This window comes from Sus scrofa, chromosome 8 (assembly GCF_000003025.6).
Source record: "Sus scrofa isolate TJ Tabasco breed Duroc chromosome 8, Sscrofa11.1, whole genome shotgun sequence".
NCBI classification, from domain to species: Eukaryota; Metazoa; Chordata; class Mammalia; order Artiodactyla; family Suidae; genus Sus; species Sus scrofa.
The window spans coordinates 60,824,345-60,851,097 of NC_010450.4; the positions used below are offsets into that span (position 1 = coordinate 60,824,345).

The 26,753-nt window shown below is 36.5% G+C and overlaps 1 long non-coding RNA gene across 1 annotated transcript in view; it reads left to right on the forward strand.

The window, feature by feature from the left end:
- LOC110261975 overlaps positions 333-26,753 on the forward strand; it is an 82,764-nt gene continuing 56,343 nt past the window's right edge. The window contains exon 1 of the long non-coding RNA XR_002346382.1: positions 333-2,362. This is a non-coding gene — a long non-coding RNA (uncharacterized LOC110261975). The remainder of the gene's footprint in view (positions 2,363-26,753) is intronic.

The window sequence follows — 26,753 nt, forward strand, 5'->3', positions numbered from 1 at the left end:
ATCTAAAAGAAAATACCATTCTGGTGCCTTTGTTAGCAATCAACATATGTAGTTAATGTAAGATTTTTCATCATTGTGATTAACTACTGAGCTTCTGAAAGGAGAAATGCATACATTTTTAAAAAGCAGTTTGCTTCAGTTATGGAAATGTAATATTCACTCTTATATGTCACTTAATAGAGTGTTCTATCATTGCACATCTGTAAGTTTAATGATTGCTATCTTCGTTTATTTAAAGCCAAATTCTAAAGCAACAGATGTACGGAAATTATATATTTGATGACAAAATTCATTACAACAATGTGCATGTGTGTAATATATATTATCATATACATACTCGGGCCTGCTTAGCACTAATTCCTAGCACTTCACATAAATGAGGCGGCTGTGATTATGATTCCTAGGCTCATGTGCTTTTAGATGTATAGAGATAAAAAACACATTACACTTCATAGTATAAAATTAGTACTCCTTAGGTCATATGAAATGAAAACCCATTCAGCTTGAGCAAAAACATAATGTATTGGAGCAGCAATGTATCTGGGCCTTGGAAATAGAATGGGAACATTCTGAAGAATCCATTACATTCCTCTCTTGGGACCTCTTCTATTTTTTTTTCTGAATGTCATGCTTTATTTTTCTCCTTCATTGCAAGACAGTTTTTCTCTTTCCTGTCCTCTAGATAGAAAATGACCACCAACAGTTGCTCTGGAATTTATGTAAAGTGATGAGGTAATTGAGAAATACTAACTTGACTCTTTCTGGGTCTCTGATCTCAATACTTGACAAGGAACTGACTGGTTGAGCTCAGTGCTCACCCGTGGGGTGTCAATCAAGTGGAGTCTTGATGGCTTCCACTGTACCACTGTTGATGCAGAGAAAAGAGAGTATTCCTAGAAAAGAGATGCTGGACAGTTTAGTAAGTGTCTCATGTATTTGGTCAGAGGCTCATTCCCAACCCCTTGCCATTCAAAGTGTAGCCAATGGAATAAAAAGGTAGTATTACCAGGGAGCTTGTTGGAAATTTAGAATCCCAGCCGCATCTTATCTCTTATGAATTGACATTTAGCAAGATCCTCAGGTGATTTACATTCAGGTTAAAAATTAAAACATGGTTCTGGTCTCATAAAAAGTCAGGATCAGGTGGAAACTTGATTTTATTTCAAGGTACTTTTTACACCTAACCAGACATAACCCTTTAGCTTCTTGAGTTAAACTTTTATATCCTGGAAAAAATCTCCATCAACTGATACACATATATACTTAGTTATAATATAAAGGTAATCTTGAGAGTAAGTGTGTAGATCACTGCAAATTTATTTCCATTAATGGAAAAAAATCAAACAATTTAAGATTTAGATCCTAATAATTTGGGTCAATACTTCTAATTTTATATATGAAGAATAGCATAATATTGACAATATATTTCTAATATTTCTTTTACTAGTATGACACAATTTATATTCATTACCGAAAAATAAATAACAACTGATTGACAACTCAGATGGGAACAAGTAATCCATGTAACCTTGATGAAGATGAGATAATGGAAATCCTCAACTCTTAGATTTTCATATACTTGAATTTTTATGTAATCACCTTCTTGAGTAAAATATGATTAGTTGAGCATTATAAGACTTACTACATGCCGAAAAACCTTCCTAAATAATTTACGCAGATTTTCTGGCTTATATTTGGTGGTATTCAGGTTGTGGTCTACTGTTAACTGAACTTTCACACATATAATTATTTTTAGCTAGGTTTTCTTTTCTGTTCTTGCCACTGTACTATACATTTTAACTTGATCTTGGAATGTGCAGTTAGGCTTGGATTTGAATGGCTCAATCTCTTACTAGCAACTGCATATTCTTGGGTTACTTACATCAACTCCCTAAGCTTCAGTGCCTTGTCTACAGGAGGAAATAATCATGTACAATTCCTTTATAGAGTTGTGAGGCTTGAAAGATAAGGTGCATTTATCCTGGCATAGATTTAGCATCATGTATGGTCAGGTCACTCAGGATGGTTATTCCCTTGCTCTCTATACGTCCCCTGCTTGACCAGTGCTTGCTTCACCTGCACCCTCCTTTCATGAACATGCTTGTACCCTGCAGCCCCAGTTAGTGATTGTTCTAATCCTTAGGCCAGAACAGCTCCACCTGCTAGTTTATTAAAGGAAAATATCTGCCCTTGAGGGCCCTAGCTACTGGTTTCCCTGGTAACTGATGAGCCAACCTGATGTCAATTCTCCTTATAAACAGTAACTTCCTTCTCCCCAAAGTGGTAAAGATGGTCACCATGTCCTGCTGGCCATCTGTCGTCTACAGTGGGATGATGCTCCAGGACCTTTTGCTGCGGACAGGTAAGGTCTCCTACCCCATAAGCTGTTGATGTCTCTGTCACTGTCATTGGGCACTTTCTTTGGTCTTGAGGCTGGGCTACTACACTCAGGCCTGTGGGGTGCAGCCCAGCATATTAGTGAGGATTAGTTATTATTGCAATTATTTACTGTATATGCTCATCCTTAATTTCATCTGGTTCTTGACAGCAAGTTTTTTCTTGTTGCTTTTGGAAACATTTTTACTCTCTGGAACCACTAGGGAAAAGAAGCTTTCTTCTTCGGTCGGACTGCTTTTACTGAGCCAAATGTGACTAGTTAGGGCTAGAGATTTCTTGCCTTTAGGTCACTCTCTGGAATGAGAACTTGAAAATAGTATGTGTTGCTTGTATTTGGTTATAAACCATGTATTGTCTATATTTGGTTATAACCTCCACTGGAGTTTTTGACTTGATCCTTTCTTAGGTTGACTTCATGTTGTTTTACACCATTGTATATACACCATGTCAGAAACAGGTAAGCAGAGAAATGTCAACACAGAAGACATTGTTTGATGATGTTTATGTATATTTTAAACATAAATAGAAACCTAGCTTCCTGATTCAATATTAGATTTGCCGCAGAAAATCCATACAACATTTTAGAGGTTGGACCTCCAGATTAGAAGTTTTGCGGTAGATTTATACTTTCCTATAACCATAAAGGCAATCCCTGATCTCATAAAAATTGATTTGAAAGAACTTTGCAAATATCCTTTAATATCTCTGTATGACACAGGGTTAGGTGGAATACTATTCTGATTCAATATTGTTTCTTATTTCTCATATATTTCATAAGATGAAAAATTCAGGGAGGATGTATCTCACATAAAAACACATCGATTTTCTTCTCACAAAGTTTATTCTTTTTTTTTCAAGTTTAGAACCAACTGAGAGATAGACCTAGGGGTCAAAGAACAAAATGTCACATTCATTTCTCTCATGAGTAATTGGCAAAGGTAAATTTAGATGTAAGCCTAAATTGCCTTGCTAATAATCCATCTCCGTATTAGACAAACTCACCCCATGAGTTGGAGAACTGCATATTCCCAGAGTGGACATACCAGACTTTTTCTCTAATAAATAAGACAGCAAATAGACCTGAACACTTGCCTCCTGCAGAGGAAATAGAAGCACAGAAGTTGCCAAGAGATTTAGCTTAGCTTTTTCTTCCAATATCCTCATCATCATGAAAATCATCCCTCCTTTTATCATCAAGGTAATGTGAGTTTTTTTTTTTTTTTTCAAGGATGCAGTGAAATGACACAAAATCTTAATATTACTATGGAATTGAAGACATGTAAAGTGCTGGTGAATAATAGCACTCTAACACTCAGGGTAGTTTTTAAAATCTAAAGATAGGTTGTTTACCTTAAATGTATTATCATCTTATATTTTATATAAAGATTAAATAGAGATTTGTGACACCCTCAGCAAAGTAAAATCTAGTCCAAACTTTGGAACTATGAATTCAAGCTTATTTTAACTTTGAAGATTTAATGAAAATGCTGCAAGTTTTCTCTTACCACTGACAAAGAATACATTTTATGAAAACTTTCCTAAATCTCTGTATTTTCCTCTGCTCAATTTTTTTTCTAGTATTCCAATAATTTAAGGGTGGGAGGAAGCTCATTGGGTAGGATCCAAGGCAAACCATTAATTATGGTGAAATTTCATTGATAAACATCTCAAATATAAAATTTTAAATTTATTTTTACTTTTCTTCTTCCTTGGATCAAGTCAATTTGTTTCCTTCAGTTCCAAGCTCATTTAGAGTCACTACCTCATCATAAGCTAATCTCTTCCCATGACATTGTGTGTATGGAATGCATAAATAAGTCACAGAGACAAGATTTATTTGTCAGCTCTCTAGTTCTAAGGGTTCATGGGTGAGCAAAGAAGAGGGAGTTCTGCTCTCCTTTCCTTGTTTTGCTCCTATTTTCTCCTTTTTATTTATTTGTTTCCCTGCCAAAGTTCTCCTGCAGTTTCTTTTCTTTTTCTTTTTAGACAAAAAGACATAAATTACAGCTATTTATTTGTGAGATTGCACATATTTTAATGCTATGGATTTTTCAGTATGGTAACAGAATTGCTAGGCCGTAGGCAGAAATCTTTATTTTTGTGGTAATTTTTTGGTTGTTTGTTTTTTTAAACCTGCAACTTTTATCATTTGTTCTAAATGAGCATTTGGGGACATCTTTTTTTCCAATAAAAATGATCATTTAAAATACATATGTTAGGAGTTCCCGTCATGGCGCAGTGGTGAACGAATCCGACTAGGAACCATGAGGTGGCGGGTTCTGTCCCTGCCCTTGCTCAGTGGGTTGACGATCCTGCGTTGCCGTGATCTGTGGTTAGGTTGCAGACGCGGCTCAGATCCCACGTTGCTGTGGCTCTGGCTAGGCCAGCGGCTACAGCTCTGATTCGACCCCTAGCCTGGGAATCTCAATATGCCGCAGGAGCGGCCCAAAGATATAGCAAAAAGACAAAAAAAAAAATAAAATAAATAAAATAAATAAATAAATAAAAATAAAATAAAATACATATGTTAGGTATTAGTGACATTCTTAAAGATGATTAAACTATGCTCTGGACAGTTTAACAGCATTCTTATTGCATTCACATCCTACCATCTGGTTTACCTAAAGAGAATTTAAAGGATGATGTCACCAGAGCGCCTCATCTACATTGAAAAAACTACTCTGCACACACAACAGTTTTATTAGAAACATATGTTTCCTTTAAAAATGCCTTAAAATTTCATTCAGTATGAGCCAGATTCTATTAGAGGCAAAAATATCTCAGAAAGTTAGCTAGAACTTTAATTTATTAAATTACTACAAAAAACCACACAATATCTTAAAACTGGTTTAAAATATTTCTTGTACCAATCAAAATACATGTCTACTCTATGAACATCTATTCTTAAACAGCAAAACAAAACATGACAACTATATTATGGCTGAGAAGCCTAGCAAAAATTTAGAGAGTCTATATACCAGCATTTATACTCTTTCATGTTTAAAGAAAGGAAGATCAAAATTTAATCTCCAGTGAAATTATGGACCTATTTCTACAGAGGGTCAAAAAAAAAATTGAAAAATTGGCCTCAGAGAGGAAATACAAAAGACATAGGGGAATATTTAAAATAAATGATAGGAAAAAAATAGTTTTGGGGAGTTGACCTAGTGTTTTAAATTTTATAGAAAGAGCTGTTTATAATATTATTTTAGAGATTTCTCCTCCCAACCAATTGCTTCAGAATTTCTTTAAAAAATTTTTTTCCTGATAGACAAAAAACTAGCAAAACTCACCTTCTTTATACTTTAAAAAGTAGTCTGCACCAGCCTGGAAAAGGGGTGGTAAATATCAAACAAAATCAGATTTCTGAGAACAGAGATAAAGATGGAATGGTTTTTGGATAGGCAATCAACCAAATCTGCTTCCAAGGGATTATATAAAATCAATTTTGATGTCAAATTATTAAATGTGCTTGAAATATAATATTATTGTACTGTACATTACTGTATTAATTGTGTTTCTTGTGAAAGTCAAAACTCTGAAAACAAAAAACCCTATATTTTCAAATATAGAATGACAAAATAAAAATATACCCTAAAGTCAATGAAACTGATAAAATGGGTACAAGATATACGTGACCTAGAAATAATGTAATTCCCTAAAAGCTTTTGTTTGTTGATAAACAAGATTATATATGTATAATGGTCTTTCATTTATCAAAGGTAATACATTTAATGTCATATTGAAAATGTGGTTCATTCTATAGGCTGGTGAATATTCATGAAGTTCAAAAACTTGAAGATACTTGTAGGAGATAATGCACTAAAGTGAATGAGATATGGGTTTTGGAAAAACAAACAACACCCCCCAAAAAATGAACAAACAAACAAACAAGCAAAAAAAAAAAACCTACAATACAAAACAGCCTGAGTTTTATCTTTATATATTAACTATGTGGGTCAGAATGGGTCTTATAACCTATTTGAGTCTGTTCTCAAGTCTGTAAAATGGGGAAACTTTAAGGTGATATATAAATGATATATACTTATTCCAGTTTCTAGGGCTTTCTAAAAATTCACCCCAAAACTTAATGGTGTAAAACTGTCCCAGCGTTCCATTTGTCCAGAATTCAGCCAGGGCACAGTGGGGATAGTTTTATCTGCTCTGCGATGTCCTTAATCTTAGCAGCTTTGTCTTCATATGAGCCTCTCCCTGTGAGGGCTGGTTTAGGCTTCCTCACAGCAGTGGTGGGTTATAAGGATGAGTGAGAGAATGCCAAGGGAAGTTGTCTCCATTATGCAAGCTAACCTCAGAAGTCGATAAAATTATCCTGCCATGCTCTGGTTAGAGCAGCTACAAGTCCCTGCCCAGACACAGAGGAACCCTATCTCTTGATGGAAAGATTTTCAGTCACATTATAAGAACATGAGAAGTGTTCATAAATGTACTGTATGATCATTTTTAGAAAATAAAATTTCCAACAGTACCCAACATATAGAAGCTATTAATACTTTTGTATGATATAGTATGGCATGGTGGAAAAGGCAAGATTTGGGATCAGGATATTTTGCTAATTATAAATCCTTAGAGAATCCTTAGAGGTTCAATAGCTTAAGAATCTAACTAGTATCCATGAGTATGTGAGTTTGATCCCTGATCTTGCTCAGTGGGTTAAGGATCTGGTGTTGCTGTGACCTGTGGTGTAGGCCACAGATGTGGCTCTGATCCACATTGCTGTGGCTGTGGTGTAGGCTGGCAGCTGCAGCTCTGATTAGACTCCTAGCTTGGGAATTTCCATGTGGCACAGGTGCGGCCCTAAAAAGAAAAAAAAAAAAAAAATCCTTGTTATTTAGTGTCTCTGACACATTCTTCACCTATCAAATTAAGATGACATGCTTATTTGGAGGATTATTGTGAGGATTAAAGAGATAATATATAAAAGTATTTGACAGATAATAAATGCTCAGTAAATGCTCCCTTCACAGCCCCTGATTTTGGCTCAACAGGAAATGGCACTAAAAATGCCTCAGTCTGTTATGAAATTAGAGTTCTCACCAAGCCAAAGCAGTTGTTTCTAGGCGAAAGGGATGGATTTCTGTTTAGAATCAAACTTTGCTGTTCTCATAAACTATAACATTTTATATGGAAAAATCCAGTGTCACCAACAGATTGAGGAACAAATTTCATCACAGACTACTAGCGAAGGAAGTAGAGAAGGAAGGTGGCTGGCAGGGCAAACTCCACATTTTACAGGTTAAAGGAATCAAGAAAGGTTAAATTGCTTGTTCAAGATTATACTCTAAGGAGCAAATCTGCAGCTGAAGTTCATGTAAGCTAACTTGTAAGTTCAGATATTTTAATAGTCACCTGTGAATATTAGGAATATTCTTTATACATTTTTGCTTCTGGAATGGAGTTCTGCACCAATTAAAACTGAGCATATTTGTATGAATATAGTAGCTAATGAATTAATGACATGAGAAGTTTTCAAAGTCTTTAATACAGTGGAAGGAGTAAAGGGAAGCAATCAGGAAACTGACGCTTAAAAAGAGCTGAAAAAAAATTCCAGTTTCCGAAAATGGACATTTCCAGCTTTGTATTTTTGACATTGGTTAATAAAAAACCCAAATATGGTTGGATTTACCACAGATATATACTGGGCAAGTTAGTTTTTCTGCCATGGAGTGGAGTGTAGTAAGTAAGGACTAGGGGTTTGGGATCAGACTACTTGGATTGGATCACTAACCTGTGCTTCCAGTAATAGTTGGTACATTGAGTGGTTGTGAGAACTAAGCGGTGTATTAGTTTCCCATGGCTGCTGCAACAAATTGCCACAATTTAGTGGCATAAAACAACTCAAACTCATTTGATTACAGTGCTAGACTCAGAAATCCTAAACAAATTTTGTTGTATGAAAATCAAGGTGTTGACAGGTTCCTCTGGAGGCTCTAAGGAGAAAATTTTTTGTTTTTTCTTTTCTTTTTTTATTATTTTATTTATTTTTTCAATTTCTAGGTGTCACCTATGTACCTCGAGATTATGTTTAGATCCACATAGATAATCCAGAATCATCTTTTCACCTCAGGGTAATTTAATTGCATCTGTAAAATCCTTTTTGTCAAATTAGAAAACATTCCCAGGTCCTAGACAGAGGTAAATATAGGAGTTTTATTCAGCTTACTGCAAGTAGGATGATGCATTCATAGTACTCTACATCTTGCCTGGCTCTTATCAAAGGCCCAATAAATACTAACAAATGCATTATTGGAGAATACAGCCAATTTACACTTATACACGTAGACATCATTTGTATCCCTCAAAGTTACACTGTTGCATAATGTTATTCAAAGAATGTGGGTGACAAAACAGTGACGTTAAACATCATCTTTGTCTCTGAGCATCACCTAATGGAATCACTGGAAACCCAGTGCATGCTGAGTCCCTTCCTTCTACTCCAAGGTCCTAAGAAGGCAACTCTCTATTCTATGGAACTTTTAAATATCAATCTTTTCTACCTCTTTCCTGATTCTCACTCTTGATCTTCAAAGATGTCCACTTTTGATTTTTCCATGCCAGTGACATTCCAGCACTGCTGCTCATACTAGCTCTGTCTCTGCCAACTGGGACACCATGAATCCTCAAGCATGGGTGCAATGCCCAACCCTTTTCTCTCTTCATCACTCTGATGATTTGATACCATTTTTGAGCCCTTCTGTCCCCCAGGTTTTCATTCTTCTTTTACCAACTTGAGTATTGTATACTCTTTTATTAACTGATATCTATAGGCCTCTTGGCCTTCTCTCGCAAGGTGCTTGAGACAGCTTTCTCGTGGCTAAAATGAAGGACATTCTGTCTCACTGACAGAAGATGTTCAAGATGAAGCCTTTCTTTCTGCTAAACACAGTTTTTTGTTAAGCGAGGACATGAATAATGATTAAAAATTTAGCATACAGCAGGCCTGTGTTGATAAACATGGAAGACACAATCTCTTGACAAATAAGTTTATAATTATTAAGTATGGGAAATAAAAACAAAACATGAAACAGATAATTATAATCCAGAGTGATATGCTAGAGAATATTTGATATTCAGGGTGATACAGGAGCACATAGGAGAGGCACCTAATCCTAATTTGGAGGTCAGAGGATGGATGGTTCCTGGAGAGAATGTTTTATAAGATGGAACTTAAAGGCTCCACTCTCCTTAGACTAATGAAGTTCAAGAGAGGATAGGACTGATGGCTGAATGAAAAATATTCATAAAAGAAGAAGGAAGAAAGAAAGAAGAAGAAAGAAGAAAGAAAAGCCTAAAGCAGAGACTTGGAGAATAAGACAGGTGGCATGTGTAACGTTCTGAGTGAATTTCAGTATGGCTGAAGCATCGGATATGACAGGAGGATGGGAAGAGAGAAGAGCAGAGAAGTGAGCCAGATCCTGCGACCTTGGTGACAGTTTAGGACATGTAGATTTGAAATCAAAGACAGAGGGAAATTCCTAAAGCGAAGTGCTATTTTAGAAGTGGCTTTAGGAAGATCGTTCTTTGACTCACACTGAAATGGAAAAAGGGCAAATAGCAAGAATGGAGACGGATTGAGTAGGGCAGCATGGCACCTACTATAGTAATATAATTAAGCTTCATTCTAAACTGATCATGCGATAGAGTAAAGTAGATAAGTTTAAGAACTATTTAGGAGGTAAATCTCCTTATTTGAAAGTGGACACTTGTTTGAAAATGATTTTGATTCTTGTTTGAATGTGGATGTCAGGGTGAAGTGAGAGAGCAGCTCCTGGTGCCTGTCATGTATGAATCCTTGGTTCTGAGGTTAACTTTCAGATTGAGGGTCCTTTCACAGTTTCTCTAAGGAGACCCTTCATTTTTGCATGAAAAGAACTGACAAGCTAGAGTTCATGGTGCACTCGGCAGATTTTGCCCTTCAACTTGGCTCACATTGCACATGTACATTTTTTTTTCTTTTATTACAATCACTATTGTTTAACCATTGCATTGGATTTGTTTCTCCAACCCTCCCATAGATTTAGATGGAACTGATTCTCACAAGCCCCACAAATCAAGAGAAAGATAGGAAACATATGGATACACATTAGTCAGAGTCTTGTTATTTAGATGAAGGCATTGTGGTGAAGCTCCTGGGAATCTTGCAACTGAGAGGCCCTGACAGTTTCCTTCTGCTCCTCAGGAGATGTCAGAGGCAATGATCTTGTTAGAGACAATGAAGCACAGTTTTCCTTCTCAACTCCTGTCTTTGGCCATTTTCAGGGTTGTTTCCTGGTGTGATTCCAGAATTTGTAAGGTGTTGAATTATTAGTAAATCCAAACAAGAAAAAGGCAGACTAAAACTTTTATATAACTAGGACATGAGAGAAAATCTTTATTGAGTGGATTATTTCTTCTCCCTTCTGAGGAATGACCTTATACTGTCAAATCATATCAAACATGACCACAGCACACACTACGAAGTCATTAGAAATTCATCTACTGTTACAATGGGAATTGGTAAGATCTGTGGTTACCGAGCTCTGTGGACAGCTAGCCTTTGCAGACAAGGTGGGAGAAGCACAATTCCTGGATTTCTACAGTGTGACAGAATTCTTTAATTTTTTATTAAAGGATGTGAACAGTTTACACAGTTGTAGGCATTTTCTAAAAGAAGAAAACCAAGCAGGTCAAATTTTATAGAGATATGAAGTACTTTTGGCACGCCAATGTGTTTTTCTTTGTATGTTCTATGGAGGACCATGAGTAACTATAATATTCCTATTCAAAAATAATAAAAACAAAAATGAAAAAACAACAATAAACAATGCAAGAATAAATACATGGATAATTTTTGATCATATTACAGGAAGGACTTTGAAAAGCACAAAACAAATGAAAGAAATCACAAATAAAGGACAGTTTTTGTACTTAGACAAATTTTTCTATACACAGAAATTGAAGAAATGTAATGACAAACTAGAATGAAAATATAAGCTTAAGAAATATACAGAAAAATAGTTTAGAGCCTTAACCTCTTATTTAAAAAAAAAATTCATAAAGAAAACATTAGTACTTTAGGGCAAAATTTGGAAATGACTTATAGAGCAATACCAATAACCTATAAGCATATTGTGATGACCATTTTTTTCCCTCCAGCAGTTATTTTCTTCTCTTCTGATATCACTTCATGAAATTCATTTGGGAACTCCATCCCAGACCCCAGTAGTGAACCATGTGATCTAGGCTCACGGTAGTCAGTAGGTCAGGGCTGAGCAGGTGTCCCTAAGAGGATTCATTCAGGTCTTAGACTCTTTCTGGGGGCTTCTAGTAAAGAGGTTTTCCCACTGAACTTGAGCCCAGGCATATCGGAAGTTGGAGTTACTGCATCCATCTTGCCACTCTGTGGAGTCCAAAAGTAAACTTTACACACAGAAGAAACAAGAGCATAACAAATAAACAAAGAGACTAGGAAAGGATAATGTTGTTGTTTGGAGCCTAGAAATCCAGCAGTTTTGAAAGCAGCTACAACCTTTTGGCATAAGAATATGTTAATAATAATATCTCATGTGACCCAGAATATGTAAATAATATACTAAAAGGCTAACATACTCATATTGCATATATCTAGTTGATACAATTACTAATGATTTTAATTTTCTTTTTTCTATATTCTATTTTCTATTTCCTAAATTTTTCTACATGACATGTATTATTTTGTTTTTAAATTTTATCTTGGATTACTTTTATAAATCAGAAAAATATGCATTAATGTATGCTAATGTCAATTAATTTGATTATTTGTTTGAACAACATGACTTAATATATGTGAATTCAATTACCATTAAAAAACATTAATTCTCGCAGATATAATAAGAAGTTACCAGAAGTAGCGTGACTGTGAGGTTTAAGGATACAGACTTCCAGACTGCTGAGTCTGCCTGGGATTTCTGACATCAACTGCAAGTTTTAGTTTTTAAAATAACCACTCTGTTTTGAATAATTAGCTGGAAGAACTCACAGAACTCAGTGAAAGCTAGTATACTTATGATTATAGATTACTACAGAGAAGACTACATATGAAACCATCAACCAAGGGAGGAAGGACACAGGACAGAGTCTGGGAGCTTCCAGATGTGAAGCTTCCCTTGTGTCCTGGATGATCTACTCTCCCGGAATTGATGTGTGACCATGCACCAGAAGTATTGCCAACCAGAGAAGTTCACCTGGGTTTCAGTGTCCAGAATTTTTTTTATTAAGGCTTCATTACATCAGCATAATTGATTGGTGGCCAATGCAGATTAACTAAGTCACCAGGTAGATTGCTCTACTTGGACTGCAATAACAGAATACCAGACTGGATGTCTTAAACAACAGAGACTTATTTCTTATAGTTCTGGAGGTTGGGGTGTCCAAGATCAATGTAAATTACATTCTGAGGGCTCCCCTCCTGGCTATTGATGGCCACGATCTTGTTGTGGGCTCATGGAGAGAGAGAGCTGTCTGGTGTCTCTTATAAGACCATCAGTCTCATCAGACCAGGGTTCCACTCTTATGAACTCATCTAACAAATAATACCTCCCCGAAGTCTCATCTCCAAAAACCATCACATTGTGGGTTAGGACTTCAATATATGAATTTTGGAAAGACCCAAATATTCAGCCCATACCAGTTGAACTGATACCATGTGATTCAAAGTTTCCATTCTACACCACATTGTTGGCCTTTCTAGCAGGACTAGCCTCACACTAAGGTCCGAAATGGCCAGAGCCCGCACCTTTAAACAAAGACATAGATACCTGGCAGAGGCTGAGGGCAAAGGCCAATCTCTTTTGGGGCAAGGCCAAATTCTTTACTACACAAGTGTGTGTGGTATATATAAATACATAAGGTAAAACAACTAGTTTTTAAAAAACAGGTTTAACTTAGTAAAGTACCTTAAAGGACCAGCATTATTCTTTATTCTTTACCCTTTTCTGTGTTCTGATATAGGCTCTTCTTTCCCCACCTCTGGCAGATCCTGTGGCTGTATATAGGCACTGTTGACTATAAAAATGGTCTTAGTTAATCTTAAGGTTTAAAACTTGTCCTCTCCTCTGCCTCACATGAAATCTGGGCCCTAGTACCTCTGCCTTCTTCCCAGTCCTCTTGATTTTGCCAAGGGAGGGCTTAGATGCAACAGCAATAGAGCAGATATTTTCATTGGCTGGATAACAGTGTCAACTGGCTCTTAATACACTCTGCCATGTCAGGCATGCATGGATTTGTGTAGCCTTATATATAATAGATAATACTTTGGGGCTGGTGTCTTTCTGTCCTTTTATTAGTACTGTCCCCTGGTGGTTCTGTACCCTAATCCATAGCTCCAGGTCAAGCCAGATACCAACAGTGGCATCCTTGCAGCCCAAGGGAACTCATGCATTCTGGCTCCACAAAATGCCAAACTTAGCCAAATTTTTCAAGTTGATAGGAAATGCTCTATTCAACATCCCATCCAATGTCCCATAACATATGGTATATGTTTCTCTGCTCATTTGCTGCCCAGAAGAACTAAGGCATATGGCTGCCTTCTTGCTGTACCATGCTCTGCTCTTCCTTCACCTTGTCACTAAGTGTTACCAAGGCTGGAATCATCATCTCCTCTGAATTTCCCAAGAGAAATGGGTACAGTCTTTCTCTTCACATTACCCCCAAGTCTGAAAGCCTCACATCAGATTTTCTTAAGAATTCTCTCATGCTTTATGTCATTATATCTGTAGTTTCATAAGCATAAGATCCAAATAGTGAGAGAATTGTTAGTCTTCTCTCTTACAGAAAGCTCTTATTTATATGAATACTTTTTTTGGGGGGGGGCACTTCTCTTTACTTGGTAGTAGTGGGACAGCAGAAATACTCTTTCATTTCTGGAGGAAGAAAAGAGTGAGGCACAGCCTTCTCTACTCATGTATTTCCTTTAAGTAATTTCCTTATGAATCTTCTAGTTAGTTTTAAGAAAGACCGGATGTGGGTGATGGTAGTTGATAGTCAAAGAACCAATTTAATCACATGTTACTAAGTTCTGTGGAAATGTGTTTGTAGCTCTCTTTGAGTGTGGGAGTTATATATCACCTCCTTTCTGCAGCTTTGAGGATTTAACCACATTTTTCAAGTAGATAGGAAATATCCCATTCAACATCCTAAAACATATGGCCCATATTACTATGTTCATTTGCCACCCAGAAAAACTAAAGAGTATTGAACCAACACAGACTTAGGGAAAATATTATCTTTGATTGATAGATCTTATTTTAATCCAGTACTTTCTAATACTTTTTTAGAGGAGGAGTTTTCTACTTGAGGGATCCTTGGGCCCCTAGCATAATAAAGATTCTGTGAAGTCACAGTGATCTGTGACCAAACCACCCCGAAATTCAATGGGTTAAAATAACATATTTATTCTTATGTATCTGTTTGACATGTGGGGCTTTTTTGATCTCAGTTGAACTTGATTAGATGGCATTCTGCAGACAGTTGTGCCTTGGGTCCTGCTTCAAATTAAAGATTGAAGGCATAGTGGGCTCTTCTGTGTCTTTCATTTTCCTTGTGTCTGAGAGGTAGACAGAGGTGTGTCTCTTCCTCTCATAGCACTGGCACAGAGGTACAAGATAACAAGCATGAACACATGTCCTTCTAAGTTCTGGGCCTGGCACTGATACACTGTTACCTCTGCCCACAGGCCTTTGGTCAGAGAAGGTCATTTGGCCACACCAAAGTCAAGGGGTGGTGAAGTAGACCCCTGATGAGGCCATGTGAAGGTGTGGATGCAATGAGGGCAGAAGAATCAGGGCAAGAGTTCAATCTAAAACACTAAAACAGCATTGTTTGATGAAGATTTTAGAAACTTTATTTAATTTTTTTTTACCATGAATTCTTTTTTTTAATGCAATACCTAATAGAATCCTAAATTCTTTGGGAAATGTTATTCTAAATCTTTCTCAAAAAGTGGACAACAAACCATCAGGTCAGAGATAAATTCTAATGGTTTACATCCACAAAACAAACTTACTTCAAACAAGTAGGGCTGAAACCATTAAACAGGCTTCAAACTTGGAGTTAGAGACTATCTGTGCCTTGCTTAATCTGAGTGACCATGGGTGAGACACTTCACTTCTCTAAAGTTTAGCTTCCTCATATGCAAATCTGAGATAAAGAATAATAAATTCCCCTTCACTGAAAAGTAGTGAGGAGTAAAAAAGACAATATGAATGATTAAGTAATTCTCAATTTTCTATATTGTCTTGTTTATTTTTTGCTGGTATCATCTGTATAGTAAATTTCATGACTACCATATCGTTTCTTAATCTATTCAATTCTTTTCAGTTTAGATAGTGTTGACTTAAAATGCACAACTGAATTTTGAGTTAAGTTTGAGTTGAGGCAAAATGAGGACAGCATTTCATATAGCTCTGAAATACCACTCCAAAGAGGCCAGGGGAAGTGCCAGTATATACATAATTTTGGTGAAGGGGGATGTACATGAAACCAAACACACATTTTACTGAAGATTGCTGCTAGTCTCTGAAGATTGCTGCTAGTCATGAGGAGCAGACATCACCATGAAGGATTTTCTAGATATGAGGAGATGCAAGAATTGGGCTTATAACATCTTCTCCTAAAAGTATCTAAATACCTGAAGACCTGTTCTGCCAGTTTTCGCGGAGTATCACTCCTGATCTCCACTCTGAGCTTCTTTCAGGGTTGCTGAGGGTCAGGGGCTGCAGTGGCTCATGATTCAGTTTGTGTAGAGGCAGATGGCAAGTGCCAATCTCAAGTTCACAAAAGTATCTTTTACCTTTTTAGTGTTTTATAACCTGTATCATACAATATTTTTTCTTCCTCACCACTTCCTGCTCTATCCCAGTTGCAAGCATCTCAGATTTGGATAGTCTTAGACTTGGTCAGTCTCAATTGTTTCCTAACCTGGTTCTGCTTATATCCTGTAGCCTTACTATCCACCAACTGATTCTCCACAGTGTACTAATGCAGTGCTGTAAATAGAAATCTACTCATGTTCCTATATTTGTGCAGACACACACACCTGAGCACATGCTCATCTCATTGTTCTTACAAAGGTCAGAATCCTTATGTGAGATACAAGATGCAAAGTCTCGCATTGTATTTGATCGCTATTTTCCTCCATGTTTTGCACCATTCTTTCCCTAAGTCTTTGCACAACAGTCACATCCTCAAAAGTTTCAAACTATCTCCTGTCCTTGCATTTTTTCTTTTTTTTAATGATTTTTTCCCATTATAGTTGATTTACAGTGTTCTGTCAATTTCTACTGTATAGCAAAGTGACCCAGTCATTCATATATATATATATATCCTTTTTCTCACATATCTTCCATCATGTTCCATCACAAGTGACTAGATGTAGTTCCTTGTGCTAACCAGCAGGATCCCATTGCTTACCTACTCCAAATGCCATAGTTAAGACTGTTTCCTCTACAGGAGAGAGGAGAGTAATCCTCCCTCCCCTTCACTGACTCTCCGTCTTCTTCACATCTCAATCACCACTTCCTTCGTCAGCCCTTCCAGGACCTCCCACCTTGGTCATTTCCTCCATTATGAGTCTGCATAGTCACTGTGTGACTTCCTGATATGTTTGTGGGATAAGGAAATTTTCTTTTCCTTTACCCATTTTAGGTTCTCTAGCTGGGATCTGTAAATTATACTGACAAAAGGCAGATTAACAAGAGAGAAACAGAAATGTATAGACATGTGCATCACATGTATACTTAAAAACACCCAAGAGTGAGTAACCCAAAGGGGTGTTTAGAACTTAAATTGACATAACGTCTTAGGCTAAACCAATGGAAAAGAAGTTTTAGGTTTCTAGGCAGGGGAGGGTGAACAGAGAAAGTATAGTTAAAACAAACAAAATGTTAGTCAAGGTTTCTTATGCAGATTTAAGTCACTAGGTGATTTCTGCATTGATAAGAGGAATACAAGTCCTCCTTTTCCTGGTGTGGGAGAGGGAGACACCTTTTACACATGGAAATGTCCTTTATAAATGGCTTTAGCACTATTTCTGCATCTGCTGGCGCTCTGTGACCTTTAGCTCAAAATAATCCTTATGCCAAAGGGACATGTCTTGTGGCATAGTCTTGTGTCCTCCTCATTACTTATTACAGTGGCAATGTTACAGTTCTTTGTGTGATCATTTAATCATGTTTCTCTTCTTGCTTGAATATAGGCTGCAAGAGGACAGGAAACATGCTGTATTTAGTCACTGTGATGTCACTAATGTCTAGCAAAGCACCTCCCCCCAATTAAGGAAATGCATTTATTGGATTATTTTGATTATTTCCTATAGAATAGGATAAGAATAGTTCATAACACGTGGGATTATATTATTGTAACATGAAGGGGAGAAAAGGAAATATCTTGTATAGATATTCATTCTTGTCATGGAATAATTGCAACTTTTTCTTTAGAGTCTGATTTCTTTTTTAAATCAAGTTTTCTCTTAAATTATGCCTCAGTAAGGAGGTTACATCTTTGTTTAACTTCCCTTTCTTCCTTCTTTCACATCACTCTGTTGTTTCATCTTGAAAACATCTCTTATACAGAACCCAAAACTAATGTGATTCCATAGCCCCCAAATCCTAGATTTCAGTAAATCCCAAAGGCTTGCTTCTCCATGAAGCTAAAAACCCACTGATTTACATGAATGGATGAAGTCTTTACCATCTCAAATTTCTGTTATAATTAGTTTCAGGAGAACAGATCCATGTTATGTCTAGTCTGTTTCTATTCCTTTCCTCATCTGTGACAGGGGAATGAGTCATTAGAATTTTAATGTCTGAATTACATGCCAGGAGTGGTCTGTTGTTATGCTTTAACTACTTAAATATTCTGAATTCTGCCTGGGTAATCCATTCTACCTTTTCTTGTAAGAAAACAGGAGTAGGCTGCTAATCAAACAGGAGAGCAGTGAAAAGGTCAAATGAGTGCAAAATCATCTGTCGATCATTGAATAATGACAGAATTAGAAGATTTGCTTTTGTGATTAAGATTGAAATTGGAAGATAGAATGTCACCACATGAGTCCTCTAGATTGACAATGAATGTGGTTGGAGTAGAAATGGAGAATTAACTATTTTAAACAATTATATTGTGTATGAACATTCTAAAAAGACAGTTTCTTTAGCCACAGGAAATGGTTGAGATGATAATGGGGTGGTGATAGGGTGCTGTTGTCAACTCATCTGAATGCAAAAAATTTTTTTGGATAAATATTTAAAAAGAAGCCAGTCCTATTCTTGAAGCAATTCATAAATTTCAATACTAAGATAGCATGTCCTTTCAATTTGATCATGTACTTATATTTTTTAAATTCAGAAATAATTGTTCTGAGTTTATAAATTGTAAAGTGATTTTTTTAAAGAAATGAATTTGTTTCTATTTCATTTTGAGGGGCCACATTTTAAACCTCATATTTTTTTTCTTTTCCAGAAAGACTGCCAAATAATACTCCTTTAGATTTCTAATTTATTATGTATTTAAATAGACTTTCAAATAAATCATTCTACAAGTCGTCATTTCCTTTGCTGTGCATTAGTTCAAATTTGCTTTCAACTTATTTCCCATTGTTTTAAAAAGTCACAACAATAGATCTCTGCCATCCTTTCAGGATTGAAAGCTATGTACAAGCCATCAACTTAGGTTTTTTTTTTTTTTTCTTTTTTAGACACTCATATTATCTGTGCACATTTCAGAATGATTGCTTTTCCTTCCACTGTCTCCTGCAGAATTCCTTTTCCTGCTGTGCTACATTGCAAAGCCTTCATTATTGACAAAGGAGAGGAGATCAAACTGTAAGAGTGAGGTTCAGTCTAATGACTAAATGAAGTTTGTTGTGCTATCTTGAAACCAGACATGGCCCTGAGGGGCTCCCGGGCACAGAAGTCTTTCTGTGTCCCCCATTTCTTGTTCTTAGGAAATGGGCCTCACTCAGCCATTATGACCTTCCCTGAGTTCCTAAGAACAGGTACATTCAGCTGCTGATCAGGGAAGGGAAGAATAGTAGTCAAGCAACTATAGTACAGCTTTGGTTCCTTCTCCAGGGATACACATAATAATATAGGCATCTTATACACCTAAGAGAAAAGCTATATATATTATACTTCTTTTATAAATGCTTTAAAATTGGACAACTTAGAGTCCTTCCTTGTACTGCTCCCTGACTTAATTGCACCCTAAACACATTCACCCATAGGCACCCTGAGCATAATTTCCTGTGGGTTAAAGATTTTTAGCACATGGTGTTTTTCAGGAACTTTCCTAGTTTGTTCTAATCTCTGATCAATATGCCCCTTTTTGCAAGTACTGTTATTCTAGGCAATAACCCAGAATACCAACATCATGATCATAGAGAGAACTCCTAACTCCAGCTTTGATGACTACGATTCCCCCAAAGAAAGAAGAATGCATGTTTGTCCCAATCCTGATTCCTGTATGAAAGCCTATTTTTCTCCTTTTTACTATAAAACTCCTTGAAATTCTTCCCAATGGGGGCACAGTCTTTAAGGAATTTAGCCTGCTGTGACCCTTCTTTGCCTGGCAAAGCAACAAAGCTATTTTTTTTTCTTTTACCCAAACTCTGTTTCTGTTTCAGTTTGGCACCAGCAGGCGGATGCTGAATTCAGTCTCCCCTACCCCCTTTATCTTCCTAAGCCTTTGCCAATAAATTTATATATTCCTTTGCCAGGTGTTGAGACTTTTACTGAACTCAGGTTGAGCTACCCACCCTTCAGAAGACAATATTCAAGAGGCAAGTGTTGATAGAAAGGAAAGTTTGCTTTGATCAGAAGGCCAGCAATCTGGGAGAAGATGGACTCATGTCCCCAGAACCAACTCTGAAGATTCTGCCTGTTCATGACCAGTTTTAAAGGGAAAGGGAAAAGATTGTCAGTGAATCATCAAGGCAGGAAGTTAGATTCCACATCTTCCTCCATTGCCTGCAGACTGGCTGACTCCTTATTATATTTCTTCAGATGTTATGTAGACCACGTGATCTGCCTGCAGGATTACTAAGTGCTTTCTTGGGAGTAGAGAGCTAATTATTCTTTAAGTACTTACTTCTTCTTTCTTACGTCTTTTAATCTATGAAAAGAATCAACAAGTTAGGCAAGGCATAGTGTGCATTCAGTTAGGTTAAATTGCCTAGTGATCTCATTTTTATAATTAGATTCTTCTAAGGTGAAAGGGAAACAGGAAATAGGCAAAAGAGCTGCTTTCAAGACTTCTACAAGGTCATCTGAATGGATCCTTTTTTTTATAAGGATAACAACCCTAAAGTACTTGACCATTTATCATAAGTTTGATTCTTTGGCTTGAAAATTGCTTTGTTAGCCAGCAGGCTCAGAGAAAAGTTTTTTGATCATTGGTAAAGACATGCAATCTGTAACAGCAATAGAAATCTTGGAAGTTTAAAATGAGCTATGGACAGAAGTACAAGATAAATAATTGTTACTCTCATAACAAAAGTAAAGAGCTAAATTAGCTGATCCAGAAGAAAATCAGAACAACATGCTTAAGGATATAATTTTGTATTTCATGAAAGTTGAGAAGTAGACAACAAAATCTTATGTGCAAACTAATAGAAAAATAGAGAAGGCTTAGAAAATAGAAGTCACTATTAAAGCATGTGATTTATAGGTCTGCCAGAAGGGACTCTTGGATTCCTGATTTCAGTGGAATTATTTGAAAAATCTATTCAGAGATGTGCAGTGTGGAAGGCAAAGGAAGAGTGGAATAAAATTGATTCATTCACCTTCACATGCTCAATGCATGACTTAAAGTCTCAGTAAAAGTGCAATTGGCTGTATTTTAAGTCCATGATACATAAAGGAAGCTGTGCTACTGTCCTGAGTCCTCATTAAAACTGACTAAAATTCACTGTCAGATTAGGCAAGTTCAGTTTGTTCAATATGTATGTATATTGATTACAGCACTCTCTTTGTTCCTGGAGAGGGGGGAGACAGTCAAACTTGGAGAATGCCCTGGACCTAGGACTTTGTGTTTCTAATCCAATTTTCTTTTCATTATACCTCTTCTACATTGTTTTAGTCTTGAACCAGGAGATGAATAGGTCAAATAAAGCAATCGTTTGTGGCTATGTGGATTACAAAAAAAAAAAAGAGGATGAAAAGCATAATCTGAAATGGGCAATATTTGTGATGTGGTAATAGAGTGTGACTCAAATGTGACAACACATCAAAAGATCCCTGATAATTGCAAATATCTGATTTAGTGTGCTATTTGAGCTTTACTGGGTATGAAACATGCGTAAGAGCATCTTGCAAGACTGGCAATGGTTGGGAGAGTATAGGTCATTTTTGTCAGCTGCAGCTCTTTAATGACATTAAGTTCATTGGTTCACTAAGACTGTGGTGAGAACAAGAAGTATTACAGGAGTTCATGTTTTGGCTCACCATGTTAAGGCCCTAATGTTTCCTCCAAAAAGATGTGGGTTCAATCTCTGGCCTCGATCAGTGTGTTAAGAATCTAGTGTTACCATGAAGCTGTGGTATAATTTGTAGATGCAGCTCAGACCTGGTGTTGCCCTGGCTGTGGCATAGGCCTTACCTGCAGCTCTGATTTGACCCCTGGCCCAGGAACTTCCATATGCTGCCTCTGTAGCTGTAAAAAAGGTGGGGGGGGGGAAGAAGTAATTACAAAAAGATACTATTGCTATGGTATTTCAACTTCAAAGGGCTTTTAGTGGTAGCTGAAGAAGCAATCTATCAAGAGAACTGAGTACCTATTATGCTAGAGGCAGTGTGCTGGATAAGGAAATGGGCTGCCAATAAACCATAGGCCTGTTAAAATTCTGAAGCAGCAAACTATCTTGCTTGAGAGATAAAATCTGAAGTAACAACCAAGAACAATTTAATTCTGTGAGATCCAGCCTATAAGTGCCTAGAACATATTTGACCATCATCAAATGTTGAGTAGAATTCATTTATTCATTCATTCATTTGTTCAGGGGTAGAGACCTCACTGGAGTGGGCATATTAGTACATGCCTCCTTCCCTTAGTATCTCTTGACACTGCCATATCCTCCTGAATATTGCAATTTGGGGAGTGAGAATAGGAAGTGGGAGAGGTTGCATAAGGATTGGCAAGAAGGAGCTTTTGATAATCTCTATTTAACTCAATTGCACTTGGATATATTATTGTTGAAAAATGAAGAACATAGCTGTAGGGGAGAAAAGGTAATTTTTCTTCTGTCTGAGTTCTTGGCTGTAATAAAGGAGAGATTAACAAAGGAAGATACCCAGGACAAAGTGAATAACTCTCTGAGGTAGCTTAGAATTCAGGCTTGAATATCATTTTAACTTAAAGTCAAGGAAGTGTGTGTGTTTGGGGGAGGCCAGTTATGGAGAAATTACCACTAAAATCTTGGTAAATAAGGATAAGGTTTGTTATGAAGATTTAAGTGAGTACTTTCTCTATTAATAAGATCTTCTTGTGACTTAGACTCATCCTTCTCTTCCTAGTATACAGGGAGACACACTTGCAAATGGAGATTTCATTTATAAATGTAAATTTCTCTTTCAAAAGTATAACTTCTACTTCTTTTCAGAGCTTTTCCTCTATATGCTGTTGCTAAAAATAATCAGCTCAAAATATTGCTTATGCCAAAATGCATATTCTGGGGTGGCATTTTCTGCTGTACATTATAGAAGAATAATTTGCTTACATAATTGTGTTGGTCAATATAACCTATAAGAAATTTAAAATTGTACTGTATATGTTAATTGTATTAATTTTATTTATTTTTTGGAATATACAGGAAAGGTGTATGAAAACTGTCAGGCAGTAACTAATACAAAAATTTTTTTTCCTCTCAATTTTATGTTTGTGCTACATATAACTTTTTAAGAAGTTTGTTTATTTTTCTTCAGTAGAATCCCCTGAATTATATTCTTTTCAGTCCTCATAAGTCTTTTATCTATCCATTATTCATATTTAGTAATAATAATTTAAAAAATATATTTTGTTAAATAAACATGAGTTCTTAGTCACTTAACCAGATATGTTATAATTGCGTTTTTTGACATAGTTTTCTATCAAGCTTGTGATAATGAGCCTATAAGTATTAACTAACATACAAATGACAAAAGGGGCCATAGTTGCTAGCAGGGAAGTTAGTTGTTAGGGTCATTACATAGATAGGAAACAAGCCAAAAAACTGAGGGTTTTTGAGTAGCATGTGGGTAATAATGTATTTAAAACTCACCACATATTGCATGAAAAATCTTGGTGTAGGAAAAATACATTTATCTCTGAAAATATAATTTTTGAACTCTTAGATATCATCTTCTTTGAAATAATTGACTTTCATACTTTTTCTTCATCCAGGTTCATTAATACTAAAGCTCAGTGCCTTTGTAAGAGCTCAGAAGATTTGTTAACAGAAACTCTCTCATACTTATAATAGTTTTCCAGAATATTCCGGAAGCAAAAATTCTAGAAGAATTGGTCAATACTCATTTTTTCTTACATAGGGTTATAATGTAATGCATACATTTTTTTAATAGTGGTAAACATGTCAGCCTCTAAACGTAGACTAATGGTATATCAAGGGATTTATTTTATTAATTTGAATCTATATCTACAGATGTGATTCTCTCACCTGACACTGCTCCCTATGGTAGTTCTTCCACTCTTCAAATTCTACTGCTTCAAAGACTTCTTGACTGACCCTCTTTAATTCTCTCCCCTCTGAAGTCTTACATTACTTATTGTTTTACAAATACTCTTTATAAATTATTCCTCACTGCTATCTAAATTCTTCATTTTTTTCAAGTCTAATCTCTCCAATTAGCTTTTAATCTCTATCAAGACAGGATCTGTATCTTTTGACTTCTTGGTACTACTCACAGTAATATGTAAGTAATTAAGATTTAATGTGATTGAATTTAATTTAATTGGATGTAGATTCCAATGGATTTTTTCCAGTTAGTGTGAGATTTTTATCCATTAAAAATTTGCAATTTTATTACTAATTTCAGCCCTTTGTACTTATCTAAAATATGAGCTGAGATGTTATATTTTGCAGTTTTGAGATACATTTCATGTGCTTTGCATAAAATCACTTTTCTATTCATCTTCTCCAAATTCCTGCCATAAAATATAATATGCAATTGTCTCAGCTCAGATTTACTATAAATCCTTGTTATACAAGAAACCATGTATTTATATATTCATGAAAAACATATCAATAGATATAGCAGGAAGGGTATATTGATAAATTTTTAAATATACTATTCAAGAAAGAGATGATATTGTATCAAACCAGATTTTAGTACCGAACAGAGGAGATAACTTCTAGATAGGTAGAATCCAAGACCTGGTATCCTGCCCCTTCCACTCACATTTTGACTACTCTCTTCAAACATTTAAAATATGTATATATATTTCATCACTTATGATGGAGCATGATAATGTGAGAAAATAGAATGTATACACGTATGTGTAACTGGGTCACCATGCTGTACAGTAGGAAAAAAAAGTTGTATTGGGGAAATGACAATTAAAAAATACATATACTTTTCAAACCATTTAAGGTTTATATAACCAATTGTTGAGCTGAGTTCAGTTGCTTAAAAAAGAAGCATTTTTTTTATTCAGTCTCTTACTTTGGCTTATACATCTCCATTTCTGGTCCCTTAAATAATATTTGAGAGATTCCTTATTCTTAATCACTTTCCCTTATTATAACCCGACCAGTTAGAAAGTTGAACCTTATTCCCCCCTTTTTTTAGGGCCTCACCTGAGGCATATAGAAGTTCCCAGGCTAGGGGTAGAATCAGATCTACAGCTGCAGGCCTACACCACAGCCACAGCAACACCAAATCCAGGCTGCATCTGCGACCTACACCATAGCTCATGGCAATGCCAGATCCTTAACCCACTGAGTGAGGCGAGGGATTGAACCTGCATCCTCATGGGTACTAGTTGGGTTTGTTACCACTGAGCCACAACAGGAAATCCCTAACCTTATACTCTTTTAAAATTTCATCTCCTCACCTCTGCTTAGCACAGACTAGATTCCTGGCTCCAGCACCTGAAGGGAGGGAGTCCTGAAGAGCATCTGGGATACTTCTACCTGCTCTGTGTTCCAGGGCCAAGGGTTTTTCTCTTAGGAATTGAGAGTACAGCTTAGGAGACAAGTTTACTCCTATCCTTTCAGAGGTAAATGGCAAAATCCTCTCTTTTTGGCTATTAAACTTCTCAGGACAGGTGGCAATTGGCTGAATAATGACCCTAAAAATATAGGTCCAAGTCCTAGAGGGTATTTGACGATTACTTTAAGGATATCCAGATGAGATCATCCTGCATTTATAGGATGGTTCCTAAATCAAATGATAAGCATCCTTATAAAAGAAAGAAGAGGAGAAAACCCTGAGACATAAGAGAGGAAGGCTGAGCGAAAATGGAGACAGAGACTGGACTTTTATATCCAAGGCCAAGGAGCATCATGCATCGCCTACAGCCATAAGATTCTGGGAGAGAAGCATGGAACAAGTTCTTCCTCAAAGCCTCCAGGAGGAACCAACACTTCAGACACCGTGATTTTTGACCTCTACTCATCAGAACTGTGTGGTAGGAAATTTCCATTGGTCGAAGCCACCTAGTTGGTGGTAATTTGTTATGACAGCCATAGGAAACCAATACAGACTTGTTCTTGATGTCTGTGTGGCAGACATCCAAATGTTTGCTCTGTTGGGTTGTATATGTGAGTCCTTACGAGAATCCATAGCAGTTTCCCACTGCAATTTCCCTGATCTGAAAGGTCAGCCCTGCACTCAAATTTCCCTCCTCTTAACCCCTGTATCAGGTAGTATATCCAGAAGTTTGTGCTGCTGTCATTCTCTTGCTTTGAGGTCAGTCCTCAATTATGATTTACTGTCAAGATAGCTCAGACATTTCTTTGTAGTTCCCTGATCGCTGAGAAACTCATACATTTTTAACACGACAAATACTAAAAACAGGGCACTTTAGTCCTTTCAGTTCTGTACCTCTGATTTTCTTGTCCTGCTCTGTGGAGTCTAGTGCCTAAAAGACATCCAACTGAAGGAGCGGTGTACCAGCTCTCTTTCCTGCAAGAGCCCATTTCTAAGTACTATAGATTTTTTGAGAAGCAGCACCCTCTTCCCTGTGAGGAGGGGAGTTAATATTTTTATCCAAAACCTTACAGTTTCTACAAGAAAAAGAACCTAATGTCTTTTTTTTCTTTTACTCCACATCAACCACCCTCTTTCTTAATTTGGGGAAGAAGATAAGATAGCAGCTCATGGTAGAGTTGA